Source organism: Bos indicus x Bos taurus, chromosome 15 (genome assembly GCF_003369695.1).
Source record: "Bos indicus x Bos taurus breed Angus x Brahman F1 hybrid chromosome 15, Bos_hybrid_MaternalHap_v2.0, whole genome shotgun sequence".
In the NCBI taxonomy this organism is placed as follows: Eukaryota; Metazoa; Chordata; class Mammalia; order Artiodactyla; family Bovidae; genus Bos; species Bos indicus x Bos taurus.
The window spans coordinates 40,543,181-40,567,379 of NC_040090.1; the positions used below are offsets into that span (position 1 = coordinate 40,543,181).

General features: G+C 45.5%; 1 protein-coding gene across 3 annotated transcripts in view; it reads right to left on the reverse strand.

The window, feature by feature from the left end:
* The window catches only part of ST5 (suppression of tumorigenicity 5), a 170,955-nt gene that overhangs the window by 118,724 nt on the left and 28,032 nt on the right, over window positions 1–24,199 (reverse strand). Inside the window, exon 2 of one of the 3 annotated variants that reach the window (XM_027563218.1) lies at window positions 8,107–8,195. The gene's annotated coding sequence lies outside the window, so the exon portion shown is untranslated. Of the gene's footprint in view, window positions 1–7,323; window positions 7,568–7,758; window positions 7,923–8,106; window positions 8,196–24,199 lie in introns of those variants that run through there. The other 2 variants (XM_027563219.1, XM_027563217.1) reach the window with 2 other exon arrangements.

Genomic DNA, 24,199 nt, shown 5'->3' on the forward strand with positions numbered 1-24,199 from the left:
TCTGCATATAAGTTAAATAAGCAGGGTGACAATATACTCCTTTTCCTATTTGGAACCAGTCTGTTGTTCCATGTCCAGTTCTAACTGTTGCTTCCTGACCTGCATACAGATTTCTCAAGAGGCAAGTCAGATGGTCTGGTATTCCCATCTCTTTCAGAATTTTCCACAGTTTATTGTGATCCACACAGTCAAAGGCTTCGGCATAGTCAATAAAGCAGAAATAGATGTTTTTCTGGAACTCTCTTGCTTTTTCTATGATCCAGCGGATGTTGGCAATTTGATCTCTGGTTCCTCTGCCTTTTCGAAAACCAGCTTGAACATTAGGAAGTTCATGGTTCACGTATTGCTGAAGCCTGGCTTGGAGAATTTTGAGCATTACTTTACTAGCATGTGAGATGAGTGCAATTGTGTAGTAGTTTGAGCGTTCTTTGGCATTGCCTTTCTTTGGGATTGGAATGAAAACTGAGCTTTTCCAGTCCTGAGGCCACTGCTGAGTTTTCCAAATTTGCTGGCATATTGAGTGCAGCACTTTCACGGCATCATCTTTCAGAATTTGAAAGAGCTCAACTGGAATTCCATCACCTCCACTAGCTTTGTTCGTAGTGATGCTTTCTAAGACCCACTTGACATCACATTCCAGGATGTCTGGCTCTAGGTGAGTGATCACACCATCGTGATTATCTGGGTCGTGAAGATCTTTTTTGTACAGTTCTTCTGTGTATTCTTGCCACCTCTTCTTAATATCTTCTGCTTCTGTTAGGTCCATATCATTTCTGTCCCTTATTGAGCCCATCTTTGCATGAAATGTTCCCTTGGTATCTCTAATTTTCTTGAAAAGATCTCTAGTCTTTCCCATTCTGTTGTTTTCCTCTATTTCTTTGCATTGATCACTGAAGAAGGCTTTCTTATCTCTTCTTGCTATTCTTTGGAACTCTGCATTCAGATGCTTATATCTTAGTACAGTATATTTATTTCAAGCTAGATCTACAAGAGGATGACTTCACTGAAGTCCTTGTGAAGACCTGATGGAATTGTAGGCCAGCCCCTGGATTCCAGCTACTGTACTGTACTTTTCAAGGTACTATACAGTAAGATTAAAAATGTTTACTTTCTGTTTGTCTTTCATGTATTATTTGTGTGAAAAGTACTATAAACCTATATAAATATAGGTTTATATATATATATAAACCTATGCGGTACTATCAGAGAAGGCAATGGCACCCCACTCCAGTACTCTTGCCTGGAAAATCCCATGGACAGAGGAGCCTGGTGGGCTGCAGTCAAGGGGGTTGCTGAGGGTTGGACACGACTGAGCAGCTTCACTTTCACTTTCATCCATTGGAGAAGGAAATGGCAACTCACTTCAGTGTTCTTGCCTGGAGAATCCCGGGGACGGGGGAGCCTGGTGGGCTGCCGTCTACGGGGTTGCCCAGAGTCGGACACGACTGAAGTGACTTAGCAGCAGCAGCAGCATGCGGTACTATGCAGCCAATTATGTTAGTTGAGTACCTAGGCTAACTTTGTTGGACTTTGAACAAATCGGGCTTACAAATGCACTCTCAGAATGGAATTCATTCATATACAGGGGACTTACTGTATATCCATTTTACAGATGCCTCACAGAAAACTGAGGCTCAGAGAGATTAGATAAATTACCCAAGGTCACACAGATAACAAATAGTAATATCAAGTTCTAAATCTAGATTTATTTACGATCCCTGGGTTCCAACCCTTAGTCACTTCACCAGACTGCCTATAAGATACTCTCGTATTATATGTAAATAGCTCCATCAGAGCTGCTCAAAGGCAGCACCATACCCTCACTGGGCGCGTAATAGTCACTGAGAGTTGAACATACACAGTACAGGTTGACTCACTTAAAAGCAATCTATAAAACTCAGTTGTTAGAACTCAATAAGGGAGCCTCTGTTCCAAGACACAAATGAGCACACAAAGCTAAAGAGTTCTAGAAACTAGCTGACTTTGTAGTTTTCTTTCCAATTTTCCCATTTCCCTCTTCCCATTCCCCACCCCCTGCACACATACCCCGTCGTCCGACACTCCCAGAGTGCCACCCAGGCCTAGAACCCTCACCCTCCTCCTATTTCCAGTCCTTAGTTGGCTCTCTTCCATCACTCAAATAGTGCTTCAAATCAGAGTCTAAGAGTTGGACCCTCTTCCTTTTGCCCAGTCTAAAGCATGAGCTAGTCATTAATCCTACCATCAAAACCTAAAACTTTAGTAGGTCAGTGTTCCTTCTCAGTCACATGGACAGAGGCTCACACTGGGGAGGAAATAAGCATAATAAATCATGTAACACAGTGTGTGTGTGTGTGTGTGTGTGTGTGTGTATGATAAATCTCACACTTGATTTTTTTTTTTATATCTTTCCCAGGTCTTGGCCCAGACCCTCTAGACTCACTGACTAAATGAGTGAACAGACCAAGAGAACATGTGGAGACCAGGGATGTCTCCGAGTCCAAGAGCAAATGAACAGGGGTGTCGACCCCAGTGCCAGCCACCCCCACCCACTCCTGCCCTCCCAGTGCCTGTTAGGACCTACACAAAGCTGTCTCCTTGACCCCCCGGGGGCAAACCAGCCTTCTGCTAAGTCGTGAGGGCCTTCTAGGTTAGTCCAGGTCCCCCCTCTACCACCTGAGAACTACCTTTTCCCCAGTCCGCTTCACAGGGCCTCTCTCCTGTTTCCTTCCAGTAGTCTTCCTACTGCTTCAGAGCTTGTCTCCATAACCCTATGTCCATCTCATTTTACCCAGGTCAAACAGTCCTTCATTCACTGTGATGTTTCCTATTAGCCAACCGCCAACTCACACACAAATCCCCTTCAGTGACGACAAGTCACACAGAAATATAGTCTGGATCTTTGAGAAACAAGTAGTTTCATGACAAACTCTCAGGGACAAGTCAGCTTTGGTTAAGAAGGCTTCATATCCTGATTGCATATAATTCACCCTTGATATAGACAGTGCAGCTTTCAGATGAGAAGAGTACTGTGATCATTTCCACACCCCCTCAACAACAGTATACCAGTTTACCAGGGTCAAAAAAAATAAGACAATGGATCTTTGGAGAAATCCTTCAATAAGGTAGTCTCGACTCATTTGGCATCCTCCTCTCTGCTCAACACACACCCAGGCCAGTCTTTCTAGGGCCTATGGCTAAAAACAGAGACCTTGGATTTTTTTTTTTTTTGGGAATAGAGTCGCTTTACAATGTTGTGTTAGTTTCTGCTGTACAGTGGAGTGAATCAGCTATATGTATGCATATACCCCCTTCCTCTTGGACCTCCATCCCAACCTCGATATTTTCTATCAGACAATATCACTTGGCATGTTTTCCCTAGACAGACTTACCCAGCATTTCACCCCCAACACCTACCGGGACAGGTGCACAGAGCACCTCCGCCCCAGCAGAGCACAGGGTCTCCCTCCCCACCCCTAGAAGAAGCCACTCACTAAAGCATATTTTCCCACAGAGAGAGCGATCTCTGCAGACCATGCCAGATGGTCATTTTTTTCCCCTTCTCTCATGCCCTCCTGGCCCCTTCTCCACTTTCCATGGTTCCTCTAAATCAAAGAACTCACTCATCTGTCAGCAGATGTGCCCTCCCACCACCCGCAGCCCGTTCTCCCCAGTGAAGGTGGAGGCACAGAAGGCAGACAAGCCAAAGCCCTGGGGGCTGCTGCCTGCCCTCTGCCTCCTCCAGGCTCCACACGCCTCCTCCAGGCTCCACACGCTTTCCCTCTGCTTGGCTGTCTCAGCAAACCCTCCTGGGCCCCACACAAAACATCAGGAGCCTCCAGGGCACTGACAGGTAACAGCTAAGAGAAGCAACAGACCACATGCTCTCAGCCTCTCAGTCCCACGAGCCCACAGGGAGGCGCTTTGGAAGGCCCAGGACTCAGACCCTCCACCTCACTCCGGTGACCAGTGGGTCTCCCGGAAATAGTTCATTGAATCCCATGAGGTGGGGAGTGGGGCACACCCCTCCTAGTTCCTGGCCAGCAGAATGGCCATGATATCTGGAGTCAGGGCACCACTCCAAACGGTACCCCCAAGCCCTTCATTCCAGGGACAGGGCAGAGCCAGCAGAACTGAGGATGGCCTTGGTCGGTCTTCCAGGGTATTTCAAAGTTTCAACTTCCCCGAGTTACTGATAATTCTAATTTTGTAGACAGAAGGAGCCCAGGGCCGGAGAGCGCAGGAAGAGTAGTAGAAGAAGTGGGAGAGAGAGAGCGAGAACAGAAATGTTCCTTTTTAATCCTTAAGGAACATGGAGGGGTCCAATTTGTGACTCAGCTCTGGGAAGCTGGACTGAAGGAGCGGGAAACAGCTGCAGACCCGCGCTAAGCTGTGGACAGCTTCCCCCAGGCTAGAGAGGCTGCTGTGACAAGACTCACCTGGAAAAAAAGGCTCTGTTGTTTTTGTTTGTTTGTTGTTATTTTTTTAATCTGTTCAGGGGCTTCTTCCTAGGCACCACTCCAGGGCCTGGCTGCCAGGGGTGCCCCTGCCCTACAACAAGAGCTGCGGCTGCAGGTGGGGTACCAGCGCCCCCTCTGTGTTCCTGCCTGGTACCCAGGAGCCTCCCGGTGTCCCCGAGGACAGAGCTGGCACGCCCTCGCCCAGAGGCTTCCCGCTCCCCTGCGATTCTGCTCCCTGGCACAGTCCCAGGGCATATCGAGTATCTCTGCCCTTGGAATTCCCACTTCCTCATTTCTTTCTTTCTTTCTGGTTTCCCTCTAAGCTGTAGCCACAGGTTCCTAAGAGAGCTGCCCAGCCCCCAAGGACTTTTCAGAGCAATAACTCTTCCTGCCAGTTAGAACCCTGCCTTTAAAACCCAGGACAGAGGAGGAAGGCCTCTGGGCTCCCTCGAAACAGTTTTCCCAGCACAACCTAACAGGATGAGGAATGGGCCCTAGCAACCAGTAGCTTCCCTTCCAGCTCCTAAAACCTGACTCTGTAAATGCCAGGCAGCTAGCTGTGGGACACTGGAAAAGCCAAGGGGTCTCTTGAAATCCCTCTCCTCTGAACGAAAACACGTCAATCAGGGGACACCAGGAAAGCTTCATCTCTCAAGGATCATTTACGAGGCTCCAAGCCTACAGTGAACATCACTCTTACTAAACTTGCCTGTATGCTTCCTTTAACATCTTGAAGTTTTCAAAGGTTTTTCTCATTTTTATTTATAAATGCAAAAAAGAAGAGGGGCCTTTATAAATGGGATAACCAGAACAGAGAGCAAAGTGACTTTCCAGAACAGAGAGAGACCATTCTTCAAGGGTCAACTCATAACATCTTACATTATATAGATCTTGACTGGTTTAAATTTCTTCTGTGGAAGTTGTTTCATTTGCTCCTCCCAACACTACTGTGGAGGAACTATTATCATTACTTCCATCTCACCAGCCAATAAATCTGAAGGTTGTAGAAGTTGAGAGTCTTGCCAATGGCTACCTGAATGGTGAGTAGCATGACCTAGCCACAATTCAAGTCTCCTAAACCCCAAGCTATTATCATTCTGCTATACCAGAAGAAAGAGCATCTGCTGACCCTCTTCACATGAGCTGCTGCTGCTGCTAAGCCACATCAGTCGTGTCCGACTCTTAGCAACCCCATAGACGGCAGCCTACCAGGCTCCTCCGTCCATGGGATTTTCCAGGCAAGAGTACTGGAGTGGGTCGCCAGTGCCTTCTCTGCTTCACATGAGCAAGGGACGTAAAATTGAAGGAGCTGCCCAACTACATCCACACAAATAGAGGAGAACTGAGATCCTGGATTTGTGTTGCCCACAGAAGGGCCCACTGACTCCTCTTCATATCCCCTGACTTGAGTCCCAGCCAACAGCACCAAGCCACATCCCCCCAGTTAATCAAGGTGTCAACCAAGCAGAAGAGCCCTAGAATGGAATAAAAGGAAACACTACTTTATAAGTGGCCCATCCAAGGTCCGGGGCCATTGAGTTCACCCTTGTGGAGCCTCAGGCCACAACACTGATGCACTCATGTACACGTTCAGGGAGCCCAATTCGAGACACGGCCAGTGCTTTCATTGGCAAGCTGACCCGAAGTTAATCAGAAGGCCCCCTCATTGTGTGCCAGAGTACAAAAGACATTCTGTTCAGAAAGTTCAAGAAGAAAAACCAAAGAGCTAGGACCGCAGCTGTTCCCTCATCCCACAGGGAAACCAAAAGCAGCCACCGAGCCTCCTGAGGCCCAGGAGTAAGTTTAAGACATAACATGGCTGAAGCGGAAGCACATCTCCTGAGGGGTCTCCACTGCAGGGAGTGTCCACCGCATGAAACCTCCTGCTGAGATCACTGACAACCTTAGCGATCTCAACACCTATACAAGTGCCTTTCTGGAATGATCTCCTCTCCAAGGCCATACTGAGTTCACCACACACCGGTCCTCTAGGTCAGGATAAGTTTTACCGAAACACAGGACTACAGTGTAGGAGTACATGGCATAGACACCGCATGCCCTGAGACTTGATTCAAACGTTAACCAGGGAATCCATTCAGCAAACCACAGTACTTCAGGTCTCCTCAGGTAAGCCAGCTCTTAGCAGCAATCTACTCAGAGATACCGGGATAAGGAACCTTGACAGGTCCCACCCTTCTCCAGACGCCCCCTGCCTCCACCCCATACATTTGTTTAGGAAAACCTGCGATGGATTTTATTAATAATAAAGGAGGACAGCTTGCTTCTTACCAGGCTACCTGGGGGACAGAGAGAGAAGAGAGACTGACCCTGGTTCAGACATCCGTAGGACAGCCCCTCTCTCCTAATAACTACCCCAGAGAGACTTGGAGCTCACTGCAGCTCCCAGCTGAGTTAATTAGCTTTTATTTTTTTCATTAGGTCAGACATAGCAGCACCAAAAGACAACAGTGTTCCCTAGAACAAACCCAGCCACTCAAAAGACACTGGAGTTTCCATGTAAGAACTACAAACACATTGCAGGAGTGATGATAATTCTTTTTTTTTTCCCCTACATGAAAGACTCTTCCCGTAAAATTTCCTGAGCCTTTGTGCTAAATAAAAGTAAGATGATGATTCCTGTAGTGAAGTCTGAACACCTCAGGTTCAGCAAGAGTGAGATCAGCTAGATTTGCAAAGTCAAGAAAACCGGCTGCTTCCCTCCTCCGTAAGCTAATAGAATCCAACTGTTGGAGCATGACATCATTCCTGAGCCCCAAACCCTGAGCAGAGCAGAGCATACAGACACTCGCCGGCCTCCCAGAAAACAGCCCGAGACTACGGCCAGGAAAGGAGGAAAAACAATCCCAGCCGGGAGCTGACTTACCTGAAAGTCCCGGTGCTTTCCTGCCCACTCCATTCTCGGCAGAGTCTGGCTCACACCACAGTCTATTAGGGAGCCCAGGGCCCCCAAATCCACTCGCTCCGGCTCCGATACCTGCTGCGAGCTTCCCACAGCTCCTTCCTCTGACCTTTCGTGGCGCTCCTTCCAGCCAAATAAGCGGAGCACTGCTGGCCGGCCAGGCCAGTCGTCATGGAGACCCTGTTCTCGCCGGCGCTTGCTCCGATCTCCCTCCCTCCCTCCCTCCCTCTCTGCCTCCCTCCCTCCCTCCCTCTCTCCCTCCCTCCCTCTCCTCCCCCCACCCCCCCCCCCACCCCAACCCCGCGGTCTCCCCCTCTCTCCCTCAGTTCTGGGAGGCTTTCACGGAACAGCACTGTCTTTTGATCAGCTCGGGCTCCGCACGCATTCCACTCCTCCTACCTCCCTTCCAGCCAGACAAGGGCTCTGGGCTGCTCCTGGGAACTGGCTTCAGCAGCTCAGAAGGGAGAAGGGAGAAGACAGTGAGTGGACTTGTTTTGTTCCCCTCCAGTGTCTCATTTTTTATAACTTGGAAGAGTCCAGGCTGGGGAGGGGGGTGAGGAGGGGAGGGAGTCAGCTTGAACGCTTGGAGGGGAAGCCAGCCCTTCCTCTGGGTCCTGGAGCGAGGGTAGGGAGGACCCAGATGCCCTGCCTTGACTTGTTTGTGCACTTGGGGTTTTCCGGGCAGCGGGCTGAGGCGGAAATGCACTCACGTCTCAGGAGCTCGCCTGGACGGGCCCCTCTGCTTACCTTGCTGCCTGCCCAGGTTGGGGCGACGACTTCAACCAGTGCAGGGACACATGCTGCTAGCGCCGGTGCCAAAGCAGCCTCTCATCTCCCTGCGATGGAGAGGAAAGGCTCAGTCAGCACCAGGAAGCATCCTGGGCAATCCAGAGAGCAGCAGATGCGACACAGATCCAGAAAGCCCGGGCTTTCTGCAAGCTGCTGTCAAAGTCAGAAATGGTATCGGTCCTGACCAAGAGCTAGCACAGTGCCTGGAACCACAAGTCCTCAAAGTTTAATTCCCTGGTACATATTTCTATTGTGTAATATTCTTTTACAGGATCTATCTTGTTTGATCCTCAAAACCTTTTGAAACATATTGTCATATTGTGTTAGTCGCTCAGTCGTGTCCAACTCTTTTGAGATCCTGTGGACTGTAGCCCACCAGGCTCCTCTGTCCACAGAATTCTCCAGGCAAGAATACCAGAGTGGGTTCCATTCCATTCTCCAGGCATCTTCCCTATCCAAGGATTGAAGCCAGGTCTCCCGCATTGTGGGCAGATTCTTTATCATCTGAACCACCATTATTATCACCATTTCATAGATGGGAAAACTGAGGCTCGAGGGGATCAAATGTTTAGACCACAGTAACAAAGTTAGTTTGGCAGTCGAAGTACTAACAGTAGAGATCAATCTGCTGCCCCCTAGCCTGGTACTTTCCTCTAAAGTACACTGCCATCTGATCTTACAAACAACTTTTTTGACAGCCAGTCATGAGATACAAGGCTGGATTCCCTGGGGAAGATAAAGACTCCTTCTGAGTCATGATAAGATAGGCTCAATTATCATCCTTTCAGCCTTGAAGACTCGGAGATAACCTCTATGAGATGTGAAACATACTGGTGCACAGATTACCTTACAATTTTCAAAAAAAACTCTCACAAATCTTGGCTCATCTCTCAAACCCAAAAGACCTGGAGTTAGGATTCCTGTAATCATACTAATTTAACAGATTTTTTTTTTAATCTAAAAGAGAGGTTAAATAACTTGCCCCAGGTCACAGAACCAGAAGATATCTGATCTAGAAATAATACCCAAGCCTCTCAGCTCTCTTTGTGTACTAAGTAGAGCAGTTCCAAGGGCACCAGACAAAGCCAGGGTCAGAAGACCAGGCAGTGCTGGGCTCCGTGGCAGCCATATGCCCTTGGGAAGTCACCAAGCCTTCCAGCTTTTACCCATAAAACCCCTCCCCTGAGCAAGTGACAGGTCTGGGATAAGCATGAAAAGATGTGTGTGAAGGCATTCTCCTTAAATCAGGCACTGAGCTAAGAATGTCATTCATCTCAGCTGCTCTTCATCACAGACAAAAACCTGGGGCAGTAGGTATGCCCCCCAGAAAAGGACACAGAGCCTCAAGTAAGAAAGTTTTCAATATGTGTTAGCTGCTCAGTCATGTCCGACTCTTTGTGACCCCATGGGCTGTAACTTGCCAGTCTCCTCTGTCCATGGAATTCTCCAGGCAAGAATACTAGAGTGGGTTGCCATTTCCTTCTCCAGGGGATCTTCCCAACCCAGAGATCGAACCTGGGTCTCCTGTCTTGCAGGAAATTCTTCACCATCTAAACCACCAAGGAAGCCCCGTATTTTTCAATGTTGTTTCCTCAAGCAGTGCTAGAGAGATCCTGATGGAATCTTTAATGCAGAGACCCCATGCAGAATCTTTGTGTTTTTGACTAACCTTCAGTATTATAGCAAATTTCTTAAAACAAGATTTTAATTCACTCTAGTTTAAAAGGTATATATATGCAGGAGATAAGGTAGGAGGAGCATCACAAAATCCAGCAGGAAATAACAGGGTGGCACCAACCCTACGGGGGGGACACTGCTGCTTCAGTGGAGCAACCGGAGTGTCAAAGAGGGCACACTCAACCAGCCACTAAAAATACCCAATCCAACACCCCGACCCAAGTACCAACTCAGGAATTCCTCAAAGGAATTCCTAGTGTCCCTAGTGTTCCCCGTCCGTGGAGGACAGGATGAAAGAGCAAGGGCAACACCATCAAATCACTCACCTTCCCTCTTGTCCCGTTCCCAACAGGCAGTTTTCTGTTCTTCTCCTGATCCCTAAATTGCACATTCCACCTGCCCAGTCTCCATACTGAGAAACAAGAGGCAATACCCATTCATTTCTACAATAAGACACTAATCACAGTTATAATACCAACTCATGTTTATTGAGTGGGCTTCCTTGGTGGCTCAGCAGTAAAGAATCCACCTGCAATGCAGCAGACTTGGGTTTGATCTCTGGGTCAGGAAGATCCCGTGGAGAAGGAAATGGCAACCCACTCCAGTATTCTTGCCTGGGAAATCCTATGGACAGAGGAGCCTGGCGGGCTACAGTCCATGAGGTGGCAAAGAGTCAGACGCAACTTAGCGACTAAACAACAAATACCATATACCAGGCATTCTTCTAAGGAGCATGAAGGGTCAGGGGAGGTGGATTACTAAAGCTGATACAATTCAGTCTCTCTCTAATGCAAACTTCAAAAAGCCCTCCAGACCAGACCTGACACAGAATGCAGGCCATGCGCCCCCTAGTGGCACACTGGGGTTATACTGGTTCCTTAGAGCCTTGCCCTGAGTCGGGGGAGGGGCCCAGATAGGGACACAGTAAGTGCCCTACTCCTGGGAGAACTGGAATCTCTGCTGGGTGCTGCTATTGTGTGTAAGTTCCTTGAACTGGGCAGAGCAAGAGGTCAGCTGAATCCTGATGCCTCTGCAAGGCTGGATTCAGATCAATCCTACCTGACCTTTCCCGAAAGACAGGAACCTGTAACCTGTGTGGTCTGCTGGGAGTCCCCGTGCAGGCTTGTACTGACAAGGAGATACCTTTGTGCATCCCTACCTCTTTCTGGCCCGCAGCCAATCCACTTACCGACTCCAGACAATGCTACTTCCTAGATATATCTTTCATCTGTTCATTTTTCTGCACCTCATCGCCACCCTAATCTCTCCCCTTAACTGTGACGAAAACCTCCTGACCACCCCAGCTTTCACTCTTGCCCTCACAGCTCCATTCTCCACGGAGGTGTCTGAATCACCCTTTTACACTAGATCATGTCATTTCCTGCTTAACACACTTCAATGGCTCCCCAACATTCAGGGTAAAATCTAAAATCTTCCCATGTCCCTATAAGGCCCTGTATGACTCTTCTCCAGCCTCCTCTCCTGCCCTCCCCCTCTGGGTGCCAGCTCCGTGGGCCTCTTTTTAGTTCCCCAAAGTGTCAGAGTTTCTCCAGGCTGTTCCCCTTTGCCTTGGATGCCCCCCTACGCCATAGTCTTTGCCTGGCTCAACTTGCCTCTCACTTCCTAAGAGAAGTCTGCGACCCTCCAGTCTGAATGAGGACTTACCCTCCATGGCACTCACCATAATCTGTAATTGCTCCCTTGTGCCATCATGTGCTTCCCCCCAGGTTCCTTAGGAGCAGGAACCTTGACTGTTTTGCTAGCCACCTATTCTCTGCATTTAGTATAGGGCCCAGCTTACAGCTGGCGCGCAGTAAAAATCTGCTGAATGAATGCATAAAACCCCATTCCTCCCTGTCCAACAGGAAGAAGAAACTTAGAACGGCTATTTCATGTCACTCATTGCATCTTTTCATAGACTTACAAACTATAATTACATCTCTTTTCCTCATGTGCCTTGCTTGTGGGCTCAACCAAAAATTCCTGTAAAGTCTCCCTGCGGTTTGTTTCCCAGAACTTCTCTTGTAAGGTCAGTCTTCTGGGGACGCACTCCAGGGTTTTACAGTCTTTCCCATTCCCAGAGAGCCCACTCACAGGCACTCCACCACCGCAGTCACTGCCAGACCGTGCAGGATTCGGGAACGGCCCAGCGCCCACAGAGGAGAAGGTTCTCTCGGGTCAGCTCCATTCAAGCCCAAAAATGCTTTCTCTCACCTCCACTGTGCAGCTCACTATGCTTACTGAAAATACACATTTGCTTTAAAAAGCCATCCTATGTTTTATATCATTTGGAGATGGGTATAAATACTGTTTTGAAAAAAAAAAATGTTTTTCCATTACTAAAAAGAAACTGAAAACTACTCTCTGGGGGAAAAATAATTAAGACCTAACTAACGGCAACAGCGGTGTGACTAAGTCCAAACCCCTCCCATGACAGACGTCACCACCAAAACTTGAAATCCCTTTGGCTTCATCTGCCATACTCCCCTACCACTACCACTCCAATACAGGCGTAAGCACAGCACACTGCCTGCTGCTCTGAAAACTGTATTTTTTTTCTCTTCCTCCCCCGACTGCTCACACTGTTACCTTTTTTCTGAGTGCCTCTCATTGCCCAACTACCTTCAAGGCCCAACTCAGTTACTACCTCCTCTGTGAAACAGTTCTTGATCTCCTGGCGGGATCTGTTTGTCTACTCTGGAAGCCCACCGCAGTCTGAAGATGCCTTTATCATGGTATTTATATAATTTTATCACTGTTACTTGCACTCCTGTCTCCCCCACAGTCGTGAGCCCCTTGAAATCTACCCACTTTCATATTTCATTCAGAGTAGGCAATGAATTAAAGTGTCAAATAAATAATTTAAAAAGACTCCTGGGGAAACAAAAAGAAGAAACAGCTGTCCCCTCGATAAGATGAAAGAATTTGAGAGAAGAATTCGAGAGGAGAAAAAAAAAGTATATATATATATATGTATATGAGCATTAGATTCTAGATTTGGTCACTATAAGAGATGATATTCTATTCTTGTCCCTTTATAAACTGAAACGCCAAATGTGAAAACACAGGAGCAGAATAAATCTTTTAAAGTCAGTCTTTACTTTGGGAGCATTGGAATTTAAGAAAAGAAAGCTGCTGTTATCTCAATATTGGTCTTCCTTGGTGGCTCAACAGTAAAGAATCTTGCCTGCCAATGCAGGAGACATGGGTTCGATCACTGTGTTGGGAAGATCCCCTGGAGAAGGGAATGGCAACCCACTCCGTTATTCTTGTCTAGGAAGTCCCATGGACAGAGGAGCCTGGCGGGCTATAATCCACAGGGTCACAAAAGAGTCAGACACGACTTAGCAACTAAACAACAACAATCTCAACATTACTAGTTGGATCCTAGAATGCCTAAGAGATGCAGTATAACTTCAGATGCCTCTAGGGAGCCTAGCTCCCAATGCCCACCAGACAGCTCCAGCAGCATGTCCACAGAGGACACCCCGTTCTACCCACGTGTCCTACCCATTCTCCGACATTGGGCTGTGGCTGCCACGTGAGTAGGCAGGTTTCCACAAGCCTTTACAATTATCCTTTTCTAACTCTGAGTGGCAATGTGATTAAGAAGGGAAAAACTAAAAATCCAGGAGCAGAGAGAGTCATCAGGTCCTGGTTACAGGGCGGTGAGACCGTGAGCAAGTCCTTGTGCCCCACAGGACCTCTGCCTTTTCCTGCATATAGTGAGACGGCTGTCGGGCTGTTGGAACTAGCGCTTCTCCAGTGGGCCCTTCTAGTGTCAATGTTCTACCGTATTGTTCTTTGGCAGTCACCCAGACCTGTTGTTCTATCCTAGTCACCCAGTCCCCTCGCTTCCTGAATGAGTCCAAAGCAGCAGAAAGACTTCTTGTTTCAGGGGCTACAAAGTCTTCATCTAATCCTTTTAGCAGAGTCATCTGCCTGGGATCAGACAGAAGACCACCAACAAAAAAAGGCGACCTTTCCTGGAGGGAAAGATGGGATATTCAGGCTTCCTCCCTAAGAAGAGCTGGAGAGAGAAGAAAGACACCAAACATCCGATGGGGAAATTAGGAAAGGGCCTGGGAAATGCTTTGAGGAAAACTGTAGCTCTGCCAGGGACTCACTCCTAGCCACCAGTCTGAGACAAAGCAGCCTTTACAAAGCAGAAGAACTGGCAATATCTAATTTCTCTTGGAAGGCAATCTGCTTACTGCCAATCGAGCAGTCTGTTCATGAGCTCTACCAGGGCTTTGAATTGACAAAACAAATGTCTCCCTCCAGACGGCAACCCCAGCCCTCCTCTGCTTAAGAACCATAGCTGGCAGGATGTTTCGTGTGCAAGCCACTGCTGCACATACTTTGCTTCACAGCCTTCCTGGGGAAACAGAAATATCCATTCTTTGCTCAAGTCCTGCATTTTATGTAAAGAAATTCTTCCAGGTCCTTCAGTTCAGTTCAGTTCAGTCGCTCAGTCATATCTGACCCTTTGCAACCCCATGAATCACAGCACTCCCAGAGTTTACTCAAACTCATGTCCATCGAGTCGGTGATGCCATCTCATCCTCTGTCATCCCCTTCTCCTCCTGCCCCCAATCCCTCCCAGCATCACAGTCTTTTCCAATGACTCAACTCTTCGCATGAGGTGGCCAAAATACTGGAGTTTCAGCTTCAACATCAGTCCTTCCAATGAACACCCAGGATTGATCTCCTTTAGGATGGACTGGTTGGATCTCCTTGCAGTCCAAGGGACTCTCAAGAGTCTTCTCCAACACCACAGTTCAAAAGCATCAATTCTTTGGTGCTCAGCTTTCTTCACAGTCCAATTCTCACATCCATATGTGACCCCTGGAAAAACCATAGCCTTGACTAGACGGACCTTTGTTGGCAAAGTAATACTTCTGCTTTTGAATATGTTATCTAGGTTGGTCATAACTTTCCTTCCAAGGAGTAAGCATCTTTTAATTTCATGGCTGCAGTCACCATCTGCAGTGATTTTGGAGCCCCAAAAATAAAGTCTGACACTGTTTCCACTGTTTCCCCATCTATTTCCCATGAAGTGATGGGACCAGATGCCATGATCTTAGTTTTCTGAATGTTGAGCTTTAAGCCAACTTTTTCACTCTCCTCTTTCACTTTCATCAAGAGGCTTTTTAGTTCCTCTTCACTTTCTGCCATAAGGGTCCTTATTCCTGCTCTAATCCCACCAGCCTCTGACCCATTGCCTACCCACACCCCTCTAACCCCAAGGCTCTGAACTAGGAAAGTGTGGGTGCAGTCTATAGTGACCCTAGATTCCACTACCCTGTGGTGAAGTGGCTACTGGACCTCTTCATGCTGGATTGAGGTCCACGCGCCAGCTTTCCAGCCCTCGTCCATCTCCACTCAGCTCACAATCCTCAACATGAAGCTCAAGGTTCAGATCCCCAGGACACAAAGGACTCAAGTGCGTTGATCCAGTCTTTTGGAATATCTCTTAGTCTCTTGGAGAGCCTATACATGGGCTAATTTCTGGAATCTCTCAAATTCACAGGCCCCTGAACACTGCCCCTTAAGTCCCAGCACTTTAACACTGGGCCACATAAACACAGTCTTGGGGCCAAGAACGACCAAGGAGGCAATATCCTTCACCCACTCTGGAAGAAACATTTACCCTTCCAGAATGGGCTTCCCGTGTTTACTTGGCTCAGAACTCCAAGCTCAACCAAGATCTTATCTGTCATGACTGAAATGTCAGGATGGGAGAGGCAGGGTACAAAGTTAGGAAAAAAGAGATAGAGGAATAAGAAGAATGTGGACTCAAATGGCTTTTCCACGATGTAGCCAAGGAAAACCTTTGAGTCTCAGAAAGGAGTATCCCTCAGAATAAGATCTGGGCAAAGCAGTGGGAAACGTGGGTCCAGACCATATCACCTCCTCCAGGCTGTCTCCCCTGATTTTCCCAGATTCGACTGGATTCTCTACTCCACCCACTGTACTCCTTAGAACAGTCTACAGCTCCAGTGCCTGCTGTGTTCACTGCCTTGTATTTTAGTGCACCAAGGTTCATTCAGCTCGTTTCTCCTACTAGCCTATGTCTTAACCTAAGCCTAGTTTAGGGTTCTGTACATTGTACAATTAATAAATTGTTAACATATGAACTAAAGAAACCAACCAACTAAAGTAACCAATGACGATGCTATAACTACATGATCCTAATAAGGGATCAACAATATCACCATAGAACCTAAACCACGTACTCATTAGCACCTTAGAGCGGTCCAAGGTTTTTATGCTGTGTCTATAAGATGATTATAAGTGGTATAAGTGGTATTTTTTAAAAAATTTTAATGCTTTTATATTTATCATAATGTGTATTAAAAAAAAAAAAAGATAGCCAGCTATTAACCTCCTTTTCACTGATCTCATTGACTAGGCCAATGCTTATGAAAGTATAGTTTTTTTGTTTGCTTTTAGTTTTGTCTTGCTAAAATTAGTGGGTAACAACTTAAAAGAGAAAGGGATACTTGCACAATTTCAAAGTATCTCTCTCAGAAATATGTACCAATTACAAAGAACTTGTCAATGGAGAAACCTGGCAGACATATCTAACCAAGTGATCAAAGTTAACATTACTAGTAATTAAACACATCAGCATCACGTATCCTTGACATGAAGCACTAAGAAGGGCATTGCACCTCTGTGGTGTTCTTCCCTCAAATCCATAAGCTTAATCTGATTCTGAGAAAACACTAAACAAACCATCTGGAGGGACAGTCTACAAAACACCTGCCCAGTACTCCTCAAAAATTTCAAGGTCATAAAAGATAAGGACAAACTGAAGGACTGCCGTAGACTGGAGGAGACTAAGACACAACATCTAAATGTAACGTGGTATCCTACGTTCCACCGCGGAACAGAAATAGACCTTAATGGGAAAGACAAATGAAATCCAAATTAAGTCTATAGTTTACATTATACCAATGTTAATTTCTTAGGTGGTAATTGTACCAGAACTATGTTAAGTTAGGGAACTTGTATTATCTTTGCAGCTTTTCTGCAAATCTAAAATTATTTTTAAATTAAAAGTTTTTTAAAAGTCAATTTAAAGATAAATAAGTAAAAGTTTATATGGTACAAATCATAAAGATGGTTAAGAATGACTCAAGTCTGAGAAGCAAGAGTGGTCACTCTTTACACCTACATCCAAGGAAGGCTGCCCCAGAATAAAAATCAGGGCTGCAGAAGAATATTTAGTAAAACTGGGAAGCGTTCAGTTTATATTAGATTAAAAGTAATCATCCCATTTTTGTTATAAAAAATACATACATATATCACATATGTGCTGCACAGGAAAAAAATGTCTGTACTGAAATAAAAATATCTTATCCTGAACCAAGTAAAGAAGGCATTTATTAAATAGTAAATGGGATATGGTTTTTGGAAAGCATCTTGGCTAGATCAATTAAATCTTCATATCCTTTGACTCAGTGGCCTCACTTCTGCCAAGCTGTCTTAAAAAAATTTCAAAGTATGAGGGAAAAAAAACGCATGTTCCCAAATTATATATAATAATGAAAATGAGAAACAAATTCCACTTCAGCCATTACTAGATTGGTAAATTTCAAGTGTTTTTTGACAATTTGTTGTTCAGTGGCTAAGTTGTATCCAACTCTGTGATCCCACGGACTGCAGCACACCAGGCTTCCCTGTTCTTCACTATCTCCTGGAGTTTGCTCAAACACATGTCTGTTGATTCAATGAAGCCATCTAACCATCTCATTCTCTGCTGCTGGTGTCTGCTGCCGGCGTCTCCTGCCCTCAATTTTTTCCAGCATCACAGTCTTCTCCAGTGAGTTGGCTCTCCACATCAGGTGGCCGTGCTTCATTTTTGACCATGACCCACAGTAAAAAAAAAATTACATTTTACGTGGTAAAACAGCATGTGCATGTATGAGAGTGTGGGCGCACATGTGTATGTATACAAAACCAAACCAAGTTTCTTCAAACAATATTTATCTTTACTATGTGTGAGGCTCTCTGTTGTTTTCTATCCTAATTTATTTCATTAAAAAAACAAGCAAGGCTTGTGGAGCCCCACTAAATTAATTGTGCATTTCACCAATTATGACCTGAAGTCAGAAAAACATTGCACTAAATGGACAGTTGTGCAGCCATTAAAAGAAAGACTATAATCCACAAACCTATAAAAAACAAGCAGGTCAAGGGAAAGAAAAGAGAAAAGAAGGTAGGAGGAAGATTTGCTTTTCACTGTATACCTTTTTGTACCTTTTGAATTTGCAATACATACATGTATTACTTATTTAAAGACTGTGAAGACTTTAACAGTATCAGATAATGCTAATTATGCATGCTGCTGCTGCTGCTAAGTCACTTCGGTCGTGTCCGACTCTGTGCAACCCCATAGACGGCAGGCCACCAGCCTCCCCTATCCCTGGGATTCTCCAGGCAAGAACACCGGAGTGGGTTGCCATTTCCTTCTACAATGCATGAAAGTGAAAAGTGAAAGTGAAGTCGCTCAGTCGTAGCGACCTCATGGACTGCAGCCTACCAGGCTCCTCCATCCATGGGATTTTCCAGGCAATAGTACTGGGGTGGGGTGCCATTGCCTTCTCCAAATTATGCATGAGAAAGCTATAACCACATTAAAATGTAAAAACACATACAAGTAAAAAAGGAAATTATGCCAAAACAATAATCACATATTAGCAATTTTTTCCTCCTTACAAAGTTCTAAATGTGGGCTTCCCTTGTGGCTCACTAGCAAAGAATAGCCTGCAAATGAAGGAGATGCAGGTTTGATCCCTGGGTCGGGAAGATCCCCTGGAGAAGGAAATGGCAACCCACTCCAGTGTTCTTGCCCTGGGAAATCCCATGGACAGAGAAGCCTGATGGGCTACAGTCTATGGGGTAGCAAAAGAGTCAGACACGATTTAGTGACTAAACAACAACAGCAAAGTTCTAAATACTCCACACTGTTGCTATTCTACAATTTAAGGCAAAAATTTACTTTCTAAAATTAATGCAACTACTGGAAAGGTCACGTAGGAGATTTCAAAGCTAACGGTACTGTTTTCTTTATTAAGCTGAGTGGTAGATACATGAATATTCACATTTAAAGTGTACACATAAAAATCATATACTCTATATTTTTAATAGCATTTTTTAAATAAATGATTGCAAAAGTGGACCCTCTCTATAGGTCTGCCTCTCCTCACCCTCAAATTCAAGAAGACATTCCTCAAAGTGTTGGGCTAGGATTTAAAATGGATACCTTCGATTTTTGTAAACAAGTTGTAACATGTTAGAACCTGGCTTCTAAAGATTTCCATTTAGAACTTTGTAGGTGGGCTGGTTTCAGTGTTCCATTCACACTCAGGACTCTTTTTTGGTATGTTCTTTGCTTTCCCTTTCCCCCCCACTAAGCCATTGTTTATTCTTTCATATTTTTAATCACATATAAGCTCTTCTGAGCCCAGGGGCCATTTCTTATTCATCTTTGAATTTCCAACAGGCTGTAATACAGTGTTTTCTTTGCACACAGCAAATGCTTAATAAGTATTTAATAAATAGGCAATATCACATGCAAAACTCCAGAACAGAGTATACGAAACATGAAAAGTAGCAAGGACACAGAGATGGAAGCACTGATCACTGGGAATTACATAAGGTCATGCTAAAAAAAAGTATTTTTTATCTAAGTGGAGTTAACATAGAATTATGAGCCTGGCGGCTCAGATGGCAAAGAATCCACCTGCAATGCAGGAGACCCGGGTTTCATCCATGGGTCAGGAAGATCCACTAGAGAAGGGATAGGCTACCCACTCCAGTATTCTTGGGCTTCCCTGGTGGCTCAAACAGTAAAGAATATGCCTGCAATGAGGGAGACCTGGGTTCAATCCATGGGTTGGGAAGATCCCCTGGAGAAAAGAATGGCTACCCACTCCAGTATTCTGGCCTGCAGAATTCCATGGACAGAGGAGCCTGGCAGGCGACAGTTCATGGGGTCGAAAAGAGTCAGACAGAACTGAGCGACTTTCACTTCACTTTATAATAGAGAATAATGGAGATAATGTATGTAAAACTCTCAGCAATAGAAAGCAAGTGCTCTATAAAAATAGGCTAGGAGTTTAAAAAATAATATGCACACATACTTACATGATAAATATTTGTATATGGTATATATATTATGTATCACATAAATAAACATATACAAATCCGCACACATATGGAAGAATGCTGGGACACAATTTATTTGGACTTCAGAAAAATCCCTCTTGATGTGATGGATAAAACAGATAGGCACTGGCAGCAGCTCAATCTGGTAACTCAGGAGAGCTGGGTCCAAATGGATGTGCAAGATGGATCAGTATCAACGAAGAAGGAGTGTTCTGGAACTTCTAGAAGTCTGGACATTCCCATCTGTTCTAGACGCTCTCTTGGTCACTCTTTTTTTTTTTATAAAAGACTCAGACGAGGCACAATAATAAAAAATGCATGTAACAAGTTAATTGGGAGAGAAAATTAATATTTAGAGGTTAATTATTTTTTAAAGGCCTCCACAAACTTAGAACTATAGGTTAAGTATGACAAGATGAAATTTTAAAAGGACAAAAGATATAAGTTTACACAAGTTTATAAAAAAACACCTGCATGACAACAGGATGAAAATGGTATAAGTGAAAGATACTTAAGGAATGGTTCAGTATGAGTCAACTAATGAGTCAATGTGATTTTGAGTTTACTGACGGGAATACAGAGCCTCAGGTCAAACAAGGTCCAAGTCTTCGTTTGCTTCATTCTGGTTAGAAAAGTAGTGTATCTAGGGGACACACACGTATTTGCAGTGCGCACCTTCGTGCTCACTTGCTCAGTCGTGTCTGACTCTTTGCAACCTCATGGACTATAGCCCGCCAGAGGACTATAATCCTCTGTCCATGGGATGTTATAGGTAAGAATACTGGAGTGGGTTGCCATTCCCTTCTTCAGGGGATCTTCCTGACTCGGGGATCCTGCGGCTCCTACATTAGCAGGCAGATTCTTTACCTCTGAGTCACCTGGGAAGCCCTATATTTGCAGGCCCATGGGTAAATGGAGTCAGTACTCTTGCCTGGAAAATCCCATGGATGGAGGAGCCCTGTAGGCTGCAGTCCATGGGGTCGCTAAGAGTCGGACACAACTGACCGACTTCACTTTCACTTTTCACTTTGATGCATTGGAGAAGGAAATGGCAACCTACTCCAGTTTTCTTGCCTGGAAAATCCCAGGGACAGCACAGCCTGGTGGGCTGCCGTCTATGGGGTCGCACAGAGTCAGACACGACTGAAGCGATGCAGCAGCAGCAGCAGCAGCAGTAATATCACAGGCAATTAATTATGCTGAAGGGAACAAAGAAAATCAAGTCTGTGGAGCCTCTTAAATAGAAAAATAAGATAACATGTCTGGTTTATGAAGCTGTTAAGTCCTCCTACAGGAAGATACAAAACTATGCCATGACTTATCGTCATGGAGTCATCTCTGGGAACTAGTGGTGAGATGAGATTTAAAAAACTCACAGAAAGAAAAGATAGCTGAGGTCTATCTCATCTGCCCTATGGCCCTTCCGCGACTCGTATCAGAGCCTCTCATCTGGGTCTCTGACCATCCAGGCTCTAGTGAGGACACAGAGAAACTCAGGAATCCAATTTTTACCTGTCATTTCCCCAAATCAAGGTTCACCATGATCAAAATTACAAAGTGATATTTTTAACTATCAGTGTGAATTCTTGTGAATCTTTAACCTGCCATAGTGAGCTGTTGTTGAGCAAGGACTCGGTTCTAATTGTTGTAACTGAAACATTAGACAGGAGGACTGTAGCAGCTCAGCTCCATCAGGCACTGCTGGGTATATACATAACAGCGTTACCTCCCATAACGAGAAACTACGATGCTTCTAAGGACTGAAGAAGAATGAGGAGGAGAGACGAGCAAAATTCAGTTCTTATCCTAGAAACATGCATGGATGGCGGCCCTGGTCCATGGGTGAGTATCATACTAAATAAACTTCAGTGTCCTATAGTAGAAGGACCCTTCCTTCTCTTCTGCCCCAAGGACAGGAACCTAGAAGTTTTCTAATTTATACAATGATTAGCTCTTTCCTTAATGATGCATGCACTAGGTATATCCCATTTTTTATGTAAAACAGACAGAGCTAGCTTGCCTTTTGTATAAAAAGAGGTGCTTATAAACATTCATTGACTTAGAGATCAACATAGAGAAACCTACTCAATAGGGAAAAAAATCAGACCCAGGTTTCAAGAAAGGGAAGACGGGTGAGATGATGAGAGGAAAAACAGGAATGTGGAGGGAAAGGAGAGTGCAGTTTAAGATCCTAAAGGACAGAAACAGGAGGAAGCTTGTTTGGAAGTATGAGAATAGCAAATCTTTGGGGAATTCCTGAGTATTACTCGCTGGGATGTCAAAGAACACATCTGAGTATCACTTAGCCTGTGAAGGAAAGAAAAAAATTCAGAAAACCTATTTTCCTTACATGGGTGAATCTGATTGCCTATACCCCTTGGATAAAGGGTTAGCTAACACTGCTAATGACAGCATTGTTAGGGAGAGGAAGGCAGAGTGAAACCCAAAAACACACAAAAGGTCAGGGATTACTGTTCCCAGAATAGCAGATACCAGCAAGAGACTTTCTCACAAGCTGTGGGACTCCCCAAGCTATAACTGGGAGTCAACCATGTGAGCGTCCTCAAGGTGACAGACTGCACCACTTCTCATAGATGCAGATAACATCTGCAGTCAGTAACGCATGGACACACCTCCTCCAAGGAAGAGGCCCACAGGAGTGAGGAGGGGAAGTCTACTTAGGGAAGATCCGCCAAGAAAATGAGGCATGGCTGCGTCCGTGTGCTTCCAAGAGAGTGAAAGCGAAGTGAAAGTCGCTCAGTCGCGTCTGACTCTTTACGACCCCATGGACTATACAGTCCTTGGAATTCTCCTCAACCCAGGGATCAAACCCAGGTCTCCCGCATGGCAGGTGGATTCTTTACCAGCTGAGCCACAAGGGAAGCCCAAGAATACTGGAGTGGGTAGCCTATCCCTTCTCCAGCAGATCTTCCTGACCCAGGAATCGAACTGGGGTCTCCTGCGTTGCAGGCAGATTCTTTACCAACTGAGCTATCAGGGAAGCCCTTTCCAAGAGAGCAACCACTGCTTATTAAGTCAGTGTTCCGCTTCAGACTTGGGATTTCTCCAAACAAGCCAGCAGAAGGATTTCTCCAAACAAGCCAGCAGAAACAGAGTCACCAGCTAATCACCGAGGGTCAGAGACCCAGAGACAGCTGTGAGCGCTGTGAGACGGAGACTCTACATTGGGCTTTAAGGGTTTACAAAATCTTTTTGAGGACAATGAAGGTGACCCTCAATTCTGTTTTTCTTTTTTCAACCATGATCTCTCTCTCTCTCTGTGCTCTGTCTCCTGCTGTGTGGGGCAGTGAGAATGAACACTGGAAGGGAGAGCAAGAGCTCTTTGAATAGAAAGTAAAAACTTGAGGGGTGACTTGACTGTGGAAGTGAAGGACAGGCCAGAGTGACTCCCAGATTCTGGCTCGACCCCTGAGCGCCTGCCACCACATCAGGGAATACAGATAAAATGAATATCCCAAGGTGCTTTGCTGCAGTCACGTCTCAGTTTAACTGAAAGGAAGCTGCTCCAACATAGGGAGCTATTTAGACAACAAGGCAGACAAGAGTGGAGAGAACAGAGATGGAGGAAGGTGAATGAGACAAGAAAAACAGTGAAGGAGACAATAAAAAATGAAAGGTCGGAGAAAGAAGAAGGGGTATGGAAGAAGAAGTCCGTGCATGTGTGAGTGTGTGTATTTTAAGACGAGGTGAGGAGACAACATGGAAGACACAAACAGCCTTGAGTGTAACGACTCTGCAAATACTGAGTTCAAATACTGGCCACAGCCTACTAACGGCAGAGTGTGTCCTCCTCGGTGGTTAGGCTCTGGGGTCAGCACTTAAGGTGAAAATCACGTGGAATCAAATTACTCTAGAAATTCCCTTAGAGAGGCACCACACTGGAAACCAGCCACTGTCTCTGAGGAAACCCAATACTTTTCAACTCTATTACTTTTGTATACTCTTAAGAATCTCAGACTAGGAGAACCAAAGAAACCCATCTTCCTTGCCTAGTGATTCTCTAAAAGAATTCTAGTAGTAGGACCACTGATCTAGTCTGAATCTTCTTGACTGAAGCCTCATTTTGCTGAGAGAGACTGGTAATCACCTAAAGTCACCCAACAAGACAGGACTTTTCTCTGACCCCACACTCCTTCTTCCATGGTTCTCTTGTCTCAAAATTCCCCTTGGAGAT